This window comes from Podarcis filfolensis, assembly GCF_964270895.1.
Source record: "Podarcis filfolensis genome assembly, chromosome: 11".
NCBI classification, from domain to species: Eukaryota; Metazoa; Chordata; class Lepidosauria; order Squamata; family Lacertidae; genus Podarcis; species Podarcis filfolensis.
The window spans coordinates 14,648,295-14,665,035 of NC_139613.1; the positions used below are offsets into that span (position 1 = coordinate 14,648,295).

The window sequence follows — 16,741 nt, forward strand, 5'->3', positions numbered from 1 at the left end:
ATTGCGAGGGTGCTGAGTCGGGCTGGAACGGGAAAGTGCTGCATTGGTTACGGGTCAGCTTTTAGGCCCAATTTAAGGGGCTAGTAATTCCTTGCAAAGCCCTAAATGGCTTGGAATCCAAGTATCTAAGAGAGGACCTCCCCTAGGTACCTCCCCTAGGGTCCCTAGAATTGGTGATGCCATCAGAGGGTGGTGCTTACTCGACACTGACCTTATTGATGTCTCCCTGTTTGTGAAATGCCCTCCTTGGTGAGGTGTGTCTCTCTCACCAACCCCCCTTATTAGCATTCAGGAGGAATTTAAAAAAACCCAAAACATTCCTGTTCACTCAGGCATTTGATGCTGCTCCCAAAAATCTTGAAACTATTAGCTGTTGTGGGTATGTGGCTGTTTCAAATGCTTTTTGATGTTTCTAATGCTTGAAATGTGTTCCTGGGGCTTTCGGAAAGGCTTCCTGGGGCTTTCGGAAAGGCTAGTGTGTGTGTGTGTGTGTGTGTGTGTGTGTGTGTGTGTGTGTGATCATAGACCACGGGGGTCATCCAGTACAGCCCCCTGCAATCTTTTGCACAAGGTGAGTCTTGAACCCTGAGATTCAGTCTCATGCTCTAGCAACATATGCAGTCGTACCTTGGAAGCTGAACACTTTGCAAGTCAAACGTTTTGGCTCCCGAACGCCGCAAACCTAGAAGTGAGTGTTCCGGTTTGCGAACGTTCTTTGGAAGCCGAACATCCGACGCGGCTTCCGATTGGCTGCAGGAAGCTCCTGCAGCCAATCGGAAGCCGCACTTTGGTTAGCGAACATTTTAGAAGTTGAATGGACCTCCAGAACGGACTCCATTCGGCTTCCAAGGTTACGACTGTATATGAATTTGGCCTGGGAGTGCCTGGTGGGTTGGAGAGGACAACACAGATTTAAAAACAAAACATCTTTGTTTAGACAAGCCTACCGAGCTATTAAGGAAGCTTTTAGGTTTTTAGTGCATTGCTGTGGCTGAGTGTTTTAATTGCTTTAAGTTTTATCCTTTACTTTGTAGGTTTTCTACAATCAAGCCAGTATATAAAGTTCATAAAATAATAAAAAATCAGTAAGTTGTGCTGTCTTCCCCATGGCTGGGGAGAGGGCTGTGTCCCTTGGTCAGCATCAGTGTGAAAGACATGGAGATTAGTGACAACTCTGATTTCCCTTTGCTCAGAATTCCCCTTTCCTGATTAACTATTCCACAATGGTGGTTCGTGTTAATGTTTCTGTAGGCCAGGGGTGTACAAACCTTTTTCAAAGAGGGCCAGATTTGGTGAAGTGAACACCAAAGTTGTTGACCTTTAGGATTGAAGTGGTTGAGCTTTTTTTACAATTTTACCCAGGAAATAAACCGACACAGGGGCTGGATTAGGCCCCGAAATGGACTTTGGACATGCCTACTGTAGGCAAACTGCATGAAGGCGGCTGGCTTTTCACCTGCATCCCTTCGCAGTGGAAATTTACAGCTTTGCTCACCTTATCTTCCGCATACCAGCCACTTGAAACACTTATAAACCATTGGAGTGCTTAGCAGTACCCTTCAGAATGTATTAGACCGATGCACAGACTTACAAAGCTGTGAAATTTCTCCGCCGGAAAGTTGTGTGTGTGTATGTGTTTGTTTCCCAGTGAGAAAATTCTGCAGCGCTTTAAGTTTTTTTGTGACCCACCAACCAGAATTGTGTACTATTCTGCTCACTAGGGTTGCAAAAAATCACCTGTTGTTGTTTTTTACTTTTTTGCCCTGGAATTCTTTTTTAAAAAGGGCTTTGTCAGACACTTTTGCAGGTCACAGTTCTTGGCTGGAGGACTGAATTCGGTTTGATTTGTTCGTTTGTTTCTTTAACATTATTTATATACCAGTTTACAAAAATATTGAACCATAAAATGATCACTAAATATATATATATATTTATGATCATAATTTTAAAATATATGGAAAGTTAAGATCGCAAAAGAATTTGTTGTCGTTTAGTCGTGTCCGACTCTTCGTGACTCCATGGACCAGAGCACACCAGGCACTCCTGTCTTCCACTGCCTCCCGCACTTGGGTCAAACTCATGCTGGTAGCTTCGAGAACACTGTCCAACCATCTCGCCCTCTGTCGTCCCCTTCTCCTTGTGCCCTCCATCTTTCCCAACATCAGGGTCTTTTCCAGGGAGTCTTCTCTTCTCATGAGGTGGCCAAAGTATTGGAGCCTCAGCTTCAGGATCTGTCCTTCCAGTGAGCACTCAGGGCTGATTTCCTTCAGAATGGACATGTTTGTCGTTCTTGCAGTCCATGGGACTCTCAAGAGTCTCCTCCAGCACCATAATTCAAAAGCATCAATTCTTTGGCGATCAGCCTTCTTTATGGCCCAACTCTCACTTCCATACATCACTACTGGGAAAACCATAGCTTTTACTATACGGACCTTTGTTAGCAAGGTGATGTCTCTACTTTTTAAGATGCTGTCTAGGTTTGTCATTGCTTTTCTCCCAAGAAGCAGGCGTCTTTTAATTTCTTGGCTGCTGTCACCAGGCTAAAGCAAATTAAAACTCATACAGGTTTTCTAAACGTCTGGGTAGGCTTGTCTAAATAAGAATGTGCTCAGCAGGCACCGCAAAAAAATACCGTGAAGGCGCATGTCTGGTATCAATAGGCAGGGAGTTCCAGTGTGCTGCTGCTGCCATTACACTAAATGATCGAGTTTTCACTGATGTGTTGCAGGTATTATTTGACACCTGTAAAAATGCCAGTTCCACTGATTAAAGCAGTTGAGTGGACACATTTGGGGTAAGGGCATCTCATAAGTAAACTGGTTCCGAGTTGTTACGGGTTTTATTTACTAATAACTTGAACTTGGCCCGGTAGCAGATCAGCAATCAGTGTAGATTTCTGAGCACAAGTGTTATATGCTGTTCGGTGTTGTTGGGTTTTCTGTTTGTTCAGGTCTGGTAAATGGTAAAAAGGTAAAGGATCCCTGGGTGGTTAAGTCCAGTCAAAGGCAACTATGAGGCTGCGGCGCTCATCTCGCTTTCAGGCCAAGGGAGCCGGTGTTTGTCCACAGACAGCTTTTCCGGGTCATGTGGCCAGCATGACTAAACCGCTTCTGGCGCATGGAGGACCGTGACGAGTGTCAGAGCACACAGAAATGCCGTTTACCTTCCCACTGCGGTGGTACTTATTTATCTACTTGCACTGGTGTGCTTTCGAACTGCTAGGTTGGCAGAAGCTGGGACAGAGCGACGGGAGCTCACTCCGTTGTAGGGATTCGAACCACCGACCTTCCGATCAGCAAACCCAAGAGGCTCAGTGGTTTAGACTACAGTGCCACCCGTATTCGAATCTGGTGCCAAAGGCTGACAGCAAAAGTGTTGTAGATTTCTCTCTCTCCTTTTTTCTCTCCTACATTTCCTTTTTCTTTTTAATTAACTCCTTTTCATTTCAGTGTGGCCCGAGGTCTTGTGTGCCTGTAATCCAAAATTTAAAAGCATACTATTTATTTCAACAACTTAAAAATGTTTCTTGCATTGTGCCCCACACCCCACCCCACCTCATGAGGACTAGACACTTAACATAACGTCCTCAAAAGAGAATTTCTTGTGGATCTCTTCAAGGGTGCCTCAAAATACGTTGCTGTTATCAACATGGGCTTGGGGCAAAAATCATGTTTCCAGTGTTGGGGTTGACTGCTTGGAGTATGCAATATGATCAGGAAGAGTGCATTCTGAGCAGACATGCATCCTATACACTGAGATCTGGGGCAGAAATGGATTTAAATTCCAGTTCCTCTGTTTTTCCAGATGAAGAACTCTGCTAATGGCTGAAGCCTCTGTTAATGGCTGAAGACCATTGCATATCAGAAAAACAAGAATGCTTCAGTCTGGTACCGCCCGCCAGATGTTTTTGGACTACAACTCCCATCATTGCTGGCTGGTGCTGATGGGATTTGAAGTCCTGATCACCTCTGGAGGTCGCCAGATTAGCAAAGGCCAGAATGGACTTGATCTGACATGGAACCCAATTTTAGGTCTAGATCCCATTTTGAACTGTGTTGCATGATGTACTTCAGCGTAATACGTTTTTCTAATTAATTAGTTGGCTGTTGATTTTTCGCTGAAGCTGACTCGCTTTAACAGTTTAATAGAGAGTTAATGAAACTTTTTGCCAGGGCACGCGTCTCAAAAGCCAACAATGGCTTTTGTCATTGAAAATATGGATTGTAAACTTTATGTGTTTTTTAATTTTTTTTCTTTTTTTTCTTTTTTTTCACTAAGATGGAAAATTTTAATAAACATTTATTTAAAAAAAAAGCCAACAATGGAAGTTGTTCTCCTGCTCAATTGGTTATGAGTGAGGAAAGTGTTTTTTTCTTATTGCTCTTGTGTCTGTTTACATAGCGTAGCTGAGAGGATTAAAATAAAATAAATAAATAAAGATTAAGCGCTTATTTGTATGCACTAAAGACTTCGATTGTTTCTACGGAAGAAATGAAGGGATCGTATTTAACTGAGCTGTGCCAAAATTATGAGCAATACTGTTTTTAAGGGAATGATCTGCCCATTGGACTGGGCTTCTGCATGGCACTTAGATGGACCTCAAAGGAGAGTTCGTTCCTTTTACTAGAAAAACCATAACTGTTTCTGCGTTTGAGGAATATTCCCCTCTCCCCCCCATGCTCATAAATCCCAAAAGACAAATATGTGATTCTAGCAGAATAAAACGGGAGTTGCCCATAGCCCCTGTGGGGAGTAATTAGCAACATCTGGAAGAAGTTAAGCTTCTGCGGGCAATTCTGATAAAATCCCAATTTCTCACTTCTCTTGGTCAGGAATGGTTGCTTGTGTGTGTGCTTTGACAACTGTTTCAGCTGGCAACTGCTGATCAGCGTCTGGTTTTTGTTTTGTTTTTTTCATTCTCCCGTCAGGATTATGGGGGGTGGTTTCACTGTGCTAAGCTGGCAGTACACGGGCCAATGAAAAGCTGCAACAGTACCGCTCTGCCTGGCTTGCTGCCCTCACCAAGCCTCTGAGCAAGCTGCAATCTGGCTTTTCCTCTGCTGTCTTGAAACCATGCCGAATCATTCCAAGCGGAAAAAATAATAATAGTAGTAGTAGTAATATTAATAATAACAACAACAACACAAAAACTCATACCAATAACAAACTTAGTTGGTCTCTAAGGTGCTACTGAAAGGATTTTTTTTTATTTTGTTTCGAATAATAGTAGTAATAATAATACAATTATTATTATAATTACTCTATCATACCCTTCCAGATTTCAAGAGGGCAGATCAGGGCACACACGCCAATCCTGCCAACCCCGTCACTCACCTGCAAAAGGGGAATTCCCTCTTTGTGTTTTTTTCAGTCCTGTACTCTGGTGTGAGCCAACTGACTCACACCACAGTACGGAACAAAAAAACAACCATCCATCTTTTAGTCCCGCGCTGTGGAATCAGAAGCCAGGGTGGGAAGTCTTGCTTAAAATGGGACACTTGGAGGGTATGCAATAGGTAGAATCATAGAATTGTGAAGTTGGAAGGGACCACGGGGGGTCAATCTAGTTCACCCACCTGCAAAGTGGGAATCGAATCCACAACCCTGGGATTACGAGTCTCACACTCTTGCGACTGATCTGTGTTACATGACATTTGTCTGTTTTGTCCCGTTCTCCAGCTTGCACCTAAGCCATGGGTATTTCATTTCTTCAGATTGCCCTTTACCTCCTGTTAAGAAGGATAGAAGAATTAGCAAGGCTGGATTGGAGCTGCGATGGGTGGGAAGTATAGATTATGGGGTCCTTCTGTGCTTACTTCCAAAAAGCGGCTTTTGGCTACAGTTAACTGCAGGCTGAGGGACGCGGGTGGCGCTGTGGTCTAAGCCTAGGGCTTGCCGATCAGAATGTCGGCGCTTCAAATCCCCGTGACGGGGTGAGCTCCCGTTGCTCGGTCCCTGCTCCTGCCAACCTAGCAGTTCGAAAGCACACCAAAGTGCAAGTAGATAAATAGGTACCACTCCAGCGGGAAGATAAACGGCATTTCCATGTGCCACTCTGGTTCACCAGAAGTGGCTTAGTCATGCTGGCGACATGACCCGGAAGCTGTACGCCGGCTCCCTCGGCCAATAAAAAGAGATGAGTGCCGCAACCCCAGAGTCGTCCGTGACTGGACCTAACAGTCAGGGGTCCCTTTACCTTTTTAACTGCAGGCTGAGGATACCGAACCATATAGAGACATGATTTTATTTCTTGCTATGGTTGTGTTTTTGTCCGCTTCCTCAACCGTTTTAGGAAAGGCTGGCTCGAAGACCAGAACAGAGGCAGATTCCCTCTCCGTGCCTTCGGTTGCTTGTGCAGTTTCCCTGCAGCCTTAGAGTGGCAGCTGCCTTATAACGTGAGGGCATTACTAAGCACTTTAAAGACCAAAGCACAGACCCATAGCGTGGATTTACATAAAATGTGCATGTGCTGTGTGCATGCTGATTTTATGTCCCTGAGCGAATTAAGTTGGGGGTTGGCTAGGATCTCACCGGCATGCTCTTTGCAATTTGCCCAGCAACTCTGTAAGCAGATAATTATTTTTTTAAAATGTTTAAAAGAAAGTGGGGGAAAGGAGGTGAGATCTGGGGGCCAACACAACAGTTCTATGGTTCAGGGCTCCTGAGCTTTTCCTTAGCAGCAGCTCTGTTTACAGTCAAACCTCGGTTCTTGAACGGCTCTGTTTTTGAACGTTTCAGCTCCTGAATGCTGAAAACCCAGAAATAAATGCTCTGGTTTTCAAATGTTCCTTGGAACTCGAACATCCGAAGCAGCTTCTGCTTGAGTGTAAGAAGCTCTTGCAACCAATTGGAAGCCGTGCTTCGGTTGTCGAATGGTTGATGACCGAGGCTTGACTGTATTAGGCAAGGGAGGTTGCGACCAATAACTCTAATAGCTTGAGAGAGCAGATTGGCTATCTCTGCCTCTTTCTCTACATGCAAGTAGAGTGGTACCTCGGAACTCGAACGTAACCCATTCCAGAAGACCATTTGACTTCCGAAAAGTTTGAGTTCTGAGGCGTGGCTTCCAATTGGCTGACAGTTTTTGCACAGCATAAGCCTTGTGTTCTGAGGAACTTTTGAAAACCAGAGCACTTACTTCTGAGTTTTCGGCATTCGGGAGCTGAAACGTTAGAGAACAAAGCTGTTCCGAGTTCTGAGGTACCACCGTACGGTGGTACCTCAGGTTAAGTACTTAATTTGTTCCGGAGGTCCGTTCTTAACCTGAAACTGTTCTTAACCTGAAGCACCACTTTAGCTAATGGAGCCTCCTGCTGCTGCTCTGCCGCCAGAGCCCGATTTCTGTTCTTATCCTGAAGCAAAGTTCTTAACCTGGAGCACTATTTCTGGGTTAGCGGAGTGTGTAACCTGAAGCGTATGTAACCTGAAGCGTATGTAACCCAAGGTACCACTGTGTTGAATTTGCCTCCATTCATGGGCAAACTGCAATCTAGCCTTCTGTGCAAGCAACTGTTTGCAGATGTGTCTCTTGTCACCTTTAGGAGTTTTAACCCAAATTGCATCTTGTAGTCCCATAGAAAACACCAAGCTGGCATGAATTATTTCTATTCAGAGCAAAGCCGAGCTACGGAAACAGAATTATGGGCCTGGAGCCCACAAGCAGCAATTCCCGCCTTGGTTTGTTAAGGCTGTTTGCATGAATATCTGATTAATAATTGGCCAGAGCGCGGGCAAATACTTCTGTGCCTTTGCATAAGAATGCTCAGGGCTGGTTGGATATTAATGCTGGGCGTCTGGAATCCATCCTGCAAGTCTGACGCAGGCATGACAGTACGAAAGAGCAACATTAATGTTTCCCGAAATACAGTGGTACTTCTGGTTATGAACTTAAATCATTTCGGAGGTCCGTTCTTAACCAGAAACCGTTCTTAACCTGAAGCACCACTGTAGCTAATGGGGCCTCCTGCTGCTGCCGTGCCGCCAGCACGCGATTTCTGTTCTCATCCTGGGGCAAAGTTCTTAACCCGAGGTACTACTTCCGGGTTAGCAGAGTCTGTAACCCGTAGTGTTTGTAACCCAAGGTGTTTGTAACCCGAGGTACCACTGTATACAAAAGACATTGGCAGTAGTGCTGGTCCATGGGTCAGGGGGCGGAATCCAGAACACACAGTAGGGCAGTATCTTCATTGAACCAAATAAAATGGTGAGCAAATTCTCCAAGCAAAATACAGTGGTACCTCGGTTTATGAACTTAATCCGTTCCAGAAGTCCGTTCTTAAACGGAAACCGTTCTTAAACTGAGGCGCAATTTCCCTAATGAGGCCTCCCGCCGCTGGTGCCCTTCCACCGTTTGGATTCCGTTCTTAGACCGAGGTAAAGTTTGCAAACCGGGACACTACTTCTGGTTTTGCAGAGTTTGTAAACCGAATCGTCTTAAAGAGGACTGTTCTTAAACCGAGGTACCACTGTAAAGGAGAGGTATGGAGGGAGGAATAGCTGCCCAAGATAATGGAAGCCAAGAATCTACAGTTGCTAATAGTCAACACATTCCATCAACTGGAAATCTGTTTTGTCCTTAGCAGAGAACACCAGTTTCAACATTTCCAGAGTCAGCATCCCAGAGTTTAGCAGCAACAACGGCTCTCTTTCTGAAAATGCAAAAGCCCCCAGTTTTTCAGATCTGCCTCTCTCACTGAACAGAATAAGCAGGCTGCTTGTAAGGCAGAGGACAGAAATAAAAGAGAAAACATGGTTTAGGATGCCATTTCTTGTATTGTCCTGGCTTCTTTGCGTAATAGCCTGACACAGACAAATTAAGCAGGTGGCATGTTTTCCTGGCATGAGGGTGATTTTATTATTTGGACCCCGCCCATCTGACTGGGTTGCCCCAGCTACTCTGGGTGGCTTCCAGCAAAATGGGAAAACACAATAAGACACCCAACATTAAAAACTTCCCTAAAGAGGGCTGCTTTCAGATGTCTTCCAAAAGTGAGATAGTTGTTTATCTCCTTGACATCTGATGTGAGGGCGTTCCAGAGGGCGGGCGCCACTACCGAGAAGACTCTCTGCCTGTGTTTCCAAGTAACATCACTTCTCGCAGTGATGGAAATCTCTAGAGGGCCCTTGGAACTGGATCTCACTGTCCGGACTGAACAATGGAGCTGGAGAATGAAGGGATGGGGGAAAGTTTCAGGTGGTTAAATTGTGGATTACTAACTCAGCGATAGAGTATCTCTGGTTCCATCCTCAGCATCTCCTGTTTGAAACCCTGGAGAGCTGCAGCTGGACATTACTGAGCTTAGATGGACCATCGGTCTGACTCTGCCCAGTTTCCTACGTTAAACGTAAAGGGACCCCTGACCATTAAGTCCAGCTGTGGCCGACTCTGGGGTTGCGGCACTCATCTGGCTTTATTGGCCGAGGGAGCCGGTGTACAGCTTCCGGGTCACGTGCCCAGCATGACTAAGCTGCTTCTGGCAAACCAAAGCAGCGCATGGAAATGCCATTTACCTTCCCGCCGGAGTGGTACCTATTTATCTACTTGCACTTTGACGTGCTTTCGAACTGCTAGGTTGGCAGGAGCAGGGACCGAGCAACGGGAGCTCACCCCGTCGCGGGGATTCGAACCGCCGACCTTCTGATCGGCGAGCCCTAGGCTCTGTGGTTTAACCCACAGCGCCACCCTATTAAAGGCACAGGAGATTTTTTGGGAGTGGAGGGCGCTGGAAAAAACCCACACACATGTGACTTTTCAAGAGCAGGTATTGCATTGCCTACTTTTGTACTCTTTTCAATATCGGGCACGCTCTCATTCCGCAGCACAGTAGCTCTCTGTTCAAGCACCTGGCCTCGTTCTGTGCCAGGGCAGGTTCCAGGATTTTCAAGTGCTGCTGAAGAGGTGGCACACCCATCTCGGGGGTAGGAGTGGTTTCTGTTGCTCAACTCCCAGCTCTCAAGTTGATTTGGGAGTGGCAGCTCTCGGAACTCTGAGGGCACTCTTCAGTTCTCCGTGCCTCGCTGGCTGGTGCTGGATGCAGCTCGACGCTTGGGAAGGGTAAGCAAAGAGGGCAAAGAGAAGCTCTGTCCATTTTTTTTGGGTGGGGAGAGAGAGAGGCCTACTGATAGGGGGAGAAACTTCAGTCCCATGCCAATATAGAGACGAGCGCTTCAGGTTATAGTTTCAAAACCATTAATACACTTTCGCTGGCATAATCCTGCCCGGCTTTTCCGACACGAAACTTGCTTGTTTGCCAACTGGCAGGTGTGTTTGCTGCGGGGCGGGGGAGCCGCTCAAAACTTTGCGGGTGAAGAAGTCATGATTCATAGGTAAGTGTGTTCACTGAGAGGAAATGTTCCCAGTTCTGAATTGCTCCAGTGAGATCGCGTTGTCGTTCTGAGGATGGTTTTATATATGTTGTAAAAACTAGGACATTTGCTTCGAGTGCTTATATAACCAGGGTGGATTTCTTCCTTCCTTTCTTTCTCTTTAGAAATGTTAGGCTGCCTTTGCCAAGTGTAAGAATAGAAATGTTTCAGTGTCTTGCTGTGCAAACTCCTTTAGATTAAAGGGCCATTTCACACCGTATACAGGCACTTTCAAAAACTCAGAACTTCCTGACATACTTAGCTATCTTGTATCAAGCCAGACCTTTAATCCATCAAGCTCATTGTTGTCTAAAATGACTGGCAGCTGTCTCTGGGGTTTCAGGCAGGGGGCATTCCTAGCCTTACCTGGAGCTGCTGGAGTTTCAATTTGGGATTTTCTGGCGCTGGATTACAGCCCTTCCCCCGAGAAGCACATCTGCTTGACATACATGTTTGCAGGCCTCTACACTTGTTGCTTTTCACCTTTCTGGGTGTCCACCTTTAGTAGATATCTAAAATTGCAAAGTGCAAATACATACAGAGTTTCGTTTAATTTTCCACAGGCATAAATTTAGACAACAGAATACTAATACTGGTCTCCCGGCGACCGGGTGCAAGTGCTTCTGTTTCTTATGCATTAGGGCACTATTGCGGTGGTGTGTCAATTAAATTCTGAAGTCCAAAATAGGAATGCATGTGCATAAATAGCTGCTTACTGACTAATTAAAAAAAATGAATAAGTAAGAAAGGATGCTGCAGGCTCTGGTATGGCCATGCCAGCCTAGGTGCTGATGCATGTTTGCTGCTGCCAGCTTTCCCTTCTGCTCCCTCAATGGCCATTGAAATGTGGGGTGGCTCTGGGCTGCAGGGCCCTAGCTGCGCCATTGCAGATTATTGATTGTAGCTGCTCTTTAATACTGCTTAATCCAGAGGTTTTCAACCTTTTTGGAGTCCATGGCTCCCTTGACCAACTACATTCTTTCTGCGGCTCCCCTGTGGGGCTCAGGAGCCCAGTTATGTCACCCCTTGCCTGCAGAGCTGGCAGCTCCTCACCCCTTTTTGAGGCTGACTCAGTTTCTGGCAACCAGCACCCCATAGCCAGTCCCTTAGGCACCTGGGAGGTTTGTAGCCAGGGCTCCTGCTGCAACAAACAGCCATGCAACCCTCTGGGAGGCAGAGATGCGAGAGGGCATCAGAGGAGGGAGGGAAGGAAAGAGGGACAGAGGCCAGTGTTGCTTGTGGCACCCCGACCATCACTTAAGGCACCCTGGTTGAAAACCACCGCCTTAATCACGGGAGTTTCTAAGTGTAAAGATTGCAAAAAGCACACAGTGGATAAACTCAATTAATCGCAAAAAAACAAAGAAAACGTCTTTGAAATGCCTGCTAAGATAGAAGATTTAGTATAGTTATGTTTGCAAAGGACTCTATTTTGTATCTGATTTTTCTCAATGTTCCCTTAACTACTACAGTGGACGCTCGGGTTGTGAACGTGATCCGTGCAGGAAGCACGTCTGCAACCTGCAGCGTCCGCAACCTGCAGCGCCACGTCTGTGCACATGCAGGTCACGATTTGGCGCTTCTGCGCATGCGCAAAGCGCGATTTAGCACTTATGCTCAAGCGCCGAAACCCGGAAGTAACCCGTTCCGGTACTTCCGGGTTTGGTGCGGTGCGCAACCAGAAATCGTACAACCCAAAGCATCTGTAATCCGAGGTATGACTGTATTAGATTTGGAACACAAGAGGGGGTGGCTGCGTTTTGACTTGCACAGCTTTCCTTACTTTTTTCTTTTTAACCAGCACGATATGTGCTGCGTTACAGGACTTCACAGCGCTGTGTGGAGTGGGTGTCCTAAGTGGAAGCGGTGGGAGAATGAAAACTGATGTCAGGCACAGAAAATGAGGAATATTATTTATGGCAGAGGCTGGCCACATCAGTAGTGGTTGAGAATGTTAGGGTGGTGAATCCTGTCGGTGCTCATCAGCATGGAAGAGATTTCAGTATTAATATTATTTTTAAGGCAGAAAGTTAACTTTAGAGTTAGTGAGAGTAGTTGTGGGCTGCAAGAGAGCAAAGTTTTCTTTGATCAGGGTTCATGAGAGCTTAAGCGTTTCTATGATGATGACTCAGAAATCGTGGCCTCTGCAGCTAGTTGGTAATGCTATTTTTGCTGCTAGCTTGAGTCCTATCAACTGCCTCTTCTGTTCTGGATCCTGGCCTTGTGACTCACTAATGCCAGCACATAGAATAGCATTGTTGTAACAATGGGAGTGTGCCTTATCTAGGAACACAAGAATCTGCCTTACTTAAATTGAATCAGATGTTTGGCCCATCTAGCTCAAGGCTGTGTTCAGACGTGGGGTTTATTGCATTAAGTTTTCCTGGTTTATAATGCCAGCTTTTCTTTTCCTGGTTTTCTAACATTCCTTTTACACCGTCTTACCTGTTGCGTTACGGGAAACTGGCTTTTGGGTTGACACGCTGCCATGTTGCGTCGAATTTTTAAATGGTGGGGAAGAACTGTATGCAAGGATACTGCCCCAGATTTCAACCGGTGAGTGGCAGAGTGGGATCATGAAAACCATGGGGAAATGGCAATACAAAGCACTTGCGATTTTCCAAGTTGATTGGGTTGCACATGGGTAATTTAGTGGGAAGAGGTTAGTGCAGAAATGAGTGCTAAAGCGCGGCTAGATTCCATTAGATTTCCAGAAGTGGCTTTTGAAATATGTGCGAAATATCACATAAAAAGCTAAAATGATCAGGTAAGGAAAGGCCTCACATTGGACAAAAGATCCCTGAATTCCACACATGGTCCATTCCATCTCTACAATTCTATGAATCGGTGCTTTTGTGGGACCTTCTGCATGCAAAAATATGTTCTACCACTGAGCTATGGCCCTTTCCCAACATCCTTATTTGCAGAAACCCAAGTCTTAGACCTGGGCAGATAAGCTCCCTTTGACCCTAGCTACTCTTCTGCCTGGTCGCAGCAAAACTTAGAGGAACCCTCTGGCCTCTTCTGAAACCAAATTCTACATTTCCGTGTTGCAGGAAAAGGATGTGCTGCTCGTCTCTCAGCTAAAAAACACACTCCCCGCCCGTGCTTTTACGTCGGGGCAGGGCAGGCAGGCCTGATGAGAACAGCATTTGGCAAGTGGGGGAATGTCTCCGCAATAAGTGCACTCAATAGTTGGAGGTGAGGGAAGTCGAAGCTTCAATTCTTGGTGCTGCATGTATATGACGGTGTTCAGTCAGTGGAAAATAGCAAAGACCATGTTCCCCATTACTGAAGTATCTTTGATTGTGTTAATATCCAAGGCAAGCAGGGTGAGGAGCAAGCAGTCAAGGTAAGATGCAACAAAACAAGCATCTTTTATTAGTTGGGTTTGTGGCCAACACTGGTGTTGAACTGGCAACCTAAGTCATGAACCTAAGGATCTGGCTTGTGTACCACCACCCAGTTCTGGCAAAAAGAGGGGACTGGAGGAGGAACCAAGCACTGGGAGGCCAGAGTAGGTTAGGCGACATTCCTTATCCCCTGTAGAAACTCCTGGGATTGCCAGACTTGGTAGTCAAGTGGCCAGAAGGCCTCCTCCTTCTGAGCTACACCTTGCCTTGTTCCAGCTTTGCTTCATCCTTGACTGCACAGGAGTCATTTACAGATTAGCAGCTGTTAATTGCTGGGAAAAAGCAGATCCATGGGGCAATTTCAGAGATAAACATTCCTGGTGCCCTGTCATAAACGCTTTCTTGGAAAGAGTAATTTATAGTAATGGTTTGAAATAACTGAGCTGCCCTCACCAAATGATCAGACCCATTTTATCGATTCGCTGTCTGAAGAAACCATCTTAAGAAATCAAAGTACGCAAATTTTTAACCATTAAACCACTGGAAAAAAGCAAGGTGTATGTTTACTGAGAAGGAGGACCGAAGGCACAAGAATCTGGATCCACTGCAGATCTCTGATGCTATAAAAGGGTAGACTATTTTATTTCATGTTCTTTTGACTTTCTGACAGGATATGGCATTTTGGTCTCATGGGGATAGCCCATGTTACATTCTAGTAACTGAGGCCATTTTTTGTTGGGAAGCACACAGTAAATGTGTTCTCTACTAGAGATGACTTGAGCTTTATTTCATTCGTATATAGCATAAAGCTGATCTAAATATCCATCTTTTTATTTGAAAGAATGCTGTGCTCTTGTTTTGCATGGAAGGTGATTTAGCTTTCTATTTTATCTCTTTCCCCACCCCTCCATATTAGTATTTTATTTCTTTAAATAATTTATACCCAGCTGCTCTTCAGCCCTAACATCTCCCAGAGCAATTTACAGATTAATGATCTAAAAAGACATAGCACAAAAGTTGGTAGGGAGGAGATAAGCAAACTCTGGTACTAATTCTTCGTTGCGTTGCATAATACTATTGTTGTTGGTGGTTGCATAATACTATTATTAAAAATTCTGTCGGTGCAATGATTTCTTCTTGCAGAACAAGAAGATATATATAAAATAATTGCATGTTTAATGAATGAAGGTATGAACATAGCAAACTGCCTTATAATTTTAAAGGCCATTGTTTCTTCTGGTGCACCCTGCTCTGCCGCCCACAAGAGGTATTTCCCTTTGCTGCTAGATGTGACCTTTGTACTGGAGATAGAAGGGCTTGAACCTGGGACCTTCTGTGTGCAAAGTGCACACTCTTATCAGGGAACTTTGGGACTTCCCATATCTTCCTATAGACATAAAAATGTAAGGCTGTCGTCACGCTGCATGTGATGCACACGAAAACACTTCCTTTATCTTCCTATAGACATAAAAATGTAAGGCTGTCATGCTGCATGTGATGCACACGAAAGCACTTGTGATCACAGGACTTGCTACTCTAGAGGCAAGAGTACCACACTGTAGAAGGTCTGCAGCTTCTATCCATTATAGACTGGGAGTATTTGGGAAGAGAGCTCTTTCCAGCTGACCAAGTGGTGCTCTTGAGGTATTTGTGAATAGGAGATAGAGATTGCTTTGGAGACTATCTCTCTGTTGTTGTTTTTAATTGCTTTTACTCTTTACGCAGCAACAGCCAGTTCTCTCTCTTATGCAGGCCCTTTTCATGTACAGGAGATCTAACTGCAGGCTTCGTGTCAGCTTTGTCCTCTCAGAAATGAATGTCATTTAATGCCCTTTTGGAGATGTATGTTGAGCACTGGTTGTACGAAGCAATAAGCGCGAAATTTTAGGCATTCTTATGTGACACAATCTTTTTTCTGAGTTCACAGGTTGAAATGAGAGACTTAAGTCGCATCTACACCATAAAGCGCTCTAACTAGACACAGCTTTATCCAAAAAAATCGTAGTCTGTTAAGGGTTCTGACCTCACCAAGCTAGAATATCCAGGATCCTTAAACTACAGTTTCCAGGGTTCTCCTCAACAGTTAAAGTGGTATCAGAGTGCTTTAAATTTATAGAATAGATGTGACCTAAGGCAGGCCTCCAAACTTTCTGCCTTCCTGAGGCCTGTTTGACACTGACTTGTTTCGGGTGTAGCTTTAATTACTAAACGGGGCAGCCGGATCCTACTGCCACCCTGTAAGGACAGAAAGTGTCTGGCACATGTCTCTGGGTGACTAGCAGCAGGTTCACAAGGTTTTCTGACTCCCACCTGTGTTAACATTAGCAATAACAATAACAAAATGTCCCCGTCCTCTCCTCAGGCTGTTGAAATGAAGAAAGCTGGCTTTTATTTTTTTGGCGGGAATGGGGGAAACTAGGAGCGGGGTTTTTACATAAGAGGGCCATGAAGTCATTTCTGTTAATGGAAAACGAATCTTAAGCTGAGAAATGTGTTTAGATGTGCTGAATTCTAAGTGTGGTTCTCTCCCAGCACTGCCCCCAACTTTGCACTTGGCTCATGTTGATTCAAAGCTCTATTTAAAAACAAAAACCCTGATGTCTGACAGCCCAGGGAAACTTGTTTTCATCACATCTGGCTGACCACACTATATTTATTAATGCATTTGTATGCTGCCTTTCTGCTGAGGCACCCATACTTTACAATTGGAAAGTACTAAAATTGAATGGTATGCAGTACAGAGCGACAGTCCTTTCAGGGGATGATGGCTCCCAAACTCTCTGTGGTGGGCACCCTGGCCACTGCAGTCCCTCAGGGCACCCAAGCAATGTTTGAAATTCACCAGATGTATTTTGCACGTGGGTATCAGCCACTTGTGACCAAGTGAAGATGTGCGGGTGCCATGATGGTGCCTGATATCTTCACCATCTGGAGGTGCATGCCTGGAGATCCTTCAGTCTTGACTCTTTTCTCACATTATCAACACACCCTGAAGAATCTACCTGTGATATTTTATTTGCCCT

General features: G+C 45.2%; 1 protein-coding gene across 16 annotated transcripts in view; it reads left to right on the top strand.

Annotated features, from left to right (window-relative positions):
* Positions 1–16,741, top strand: part of NEDD4L (NEDD4 like E3 ubiquitin protein ligase) — a 265,692-nt gene that overhangs the window by 63,883 nt on the left and 185,068 nt on the right. The window contains exon 1 of one of the 16 annotated variants that reach the window (XM_083575531.1): positions 336–379. The exons of 6 other annotated variants lie outside the window; for them this stretch is intronic. The gene's annotated coding sequence lies outside the window, so the exon portion shown is untranslated. Of the gene's footprint in view, positions 1–335; positions 380–9,822; positions 10,327–13,556; positions 14,349–16,741 lie in introns of those variants that run through there. 9 more of the 16 variants (XM_083575527.1, XM_083575522.1, XM_083575534.1 and 6 more) reach the window with 9 other exon arrangements.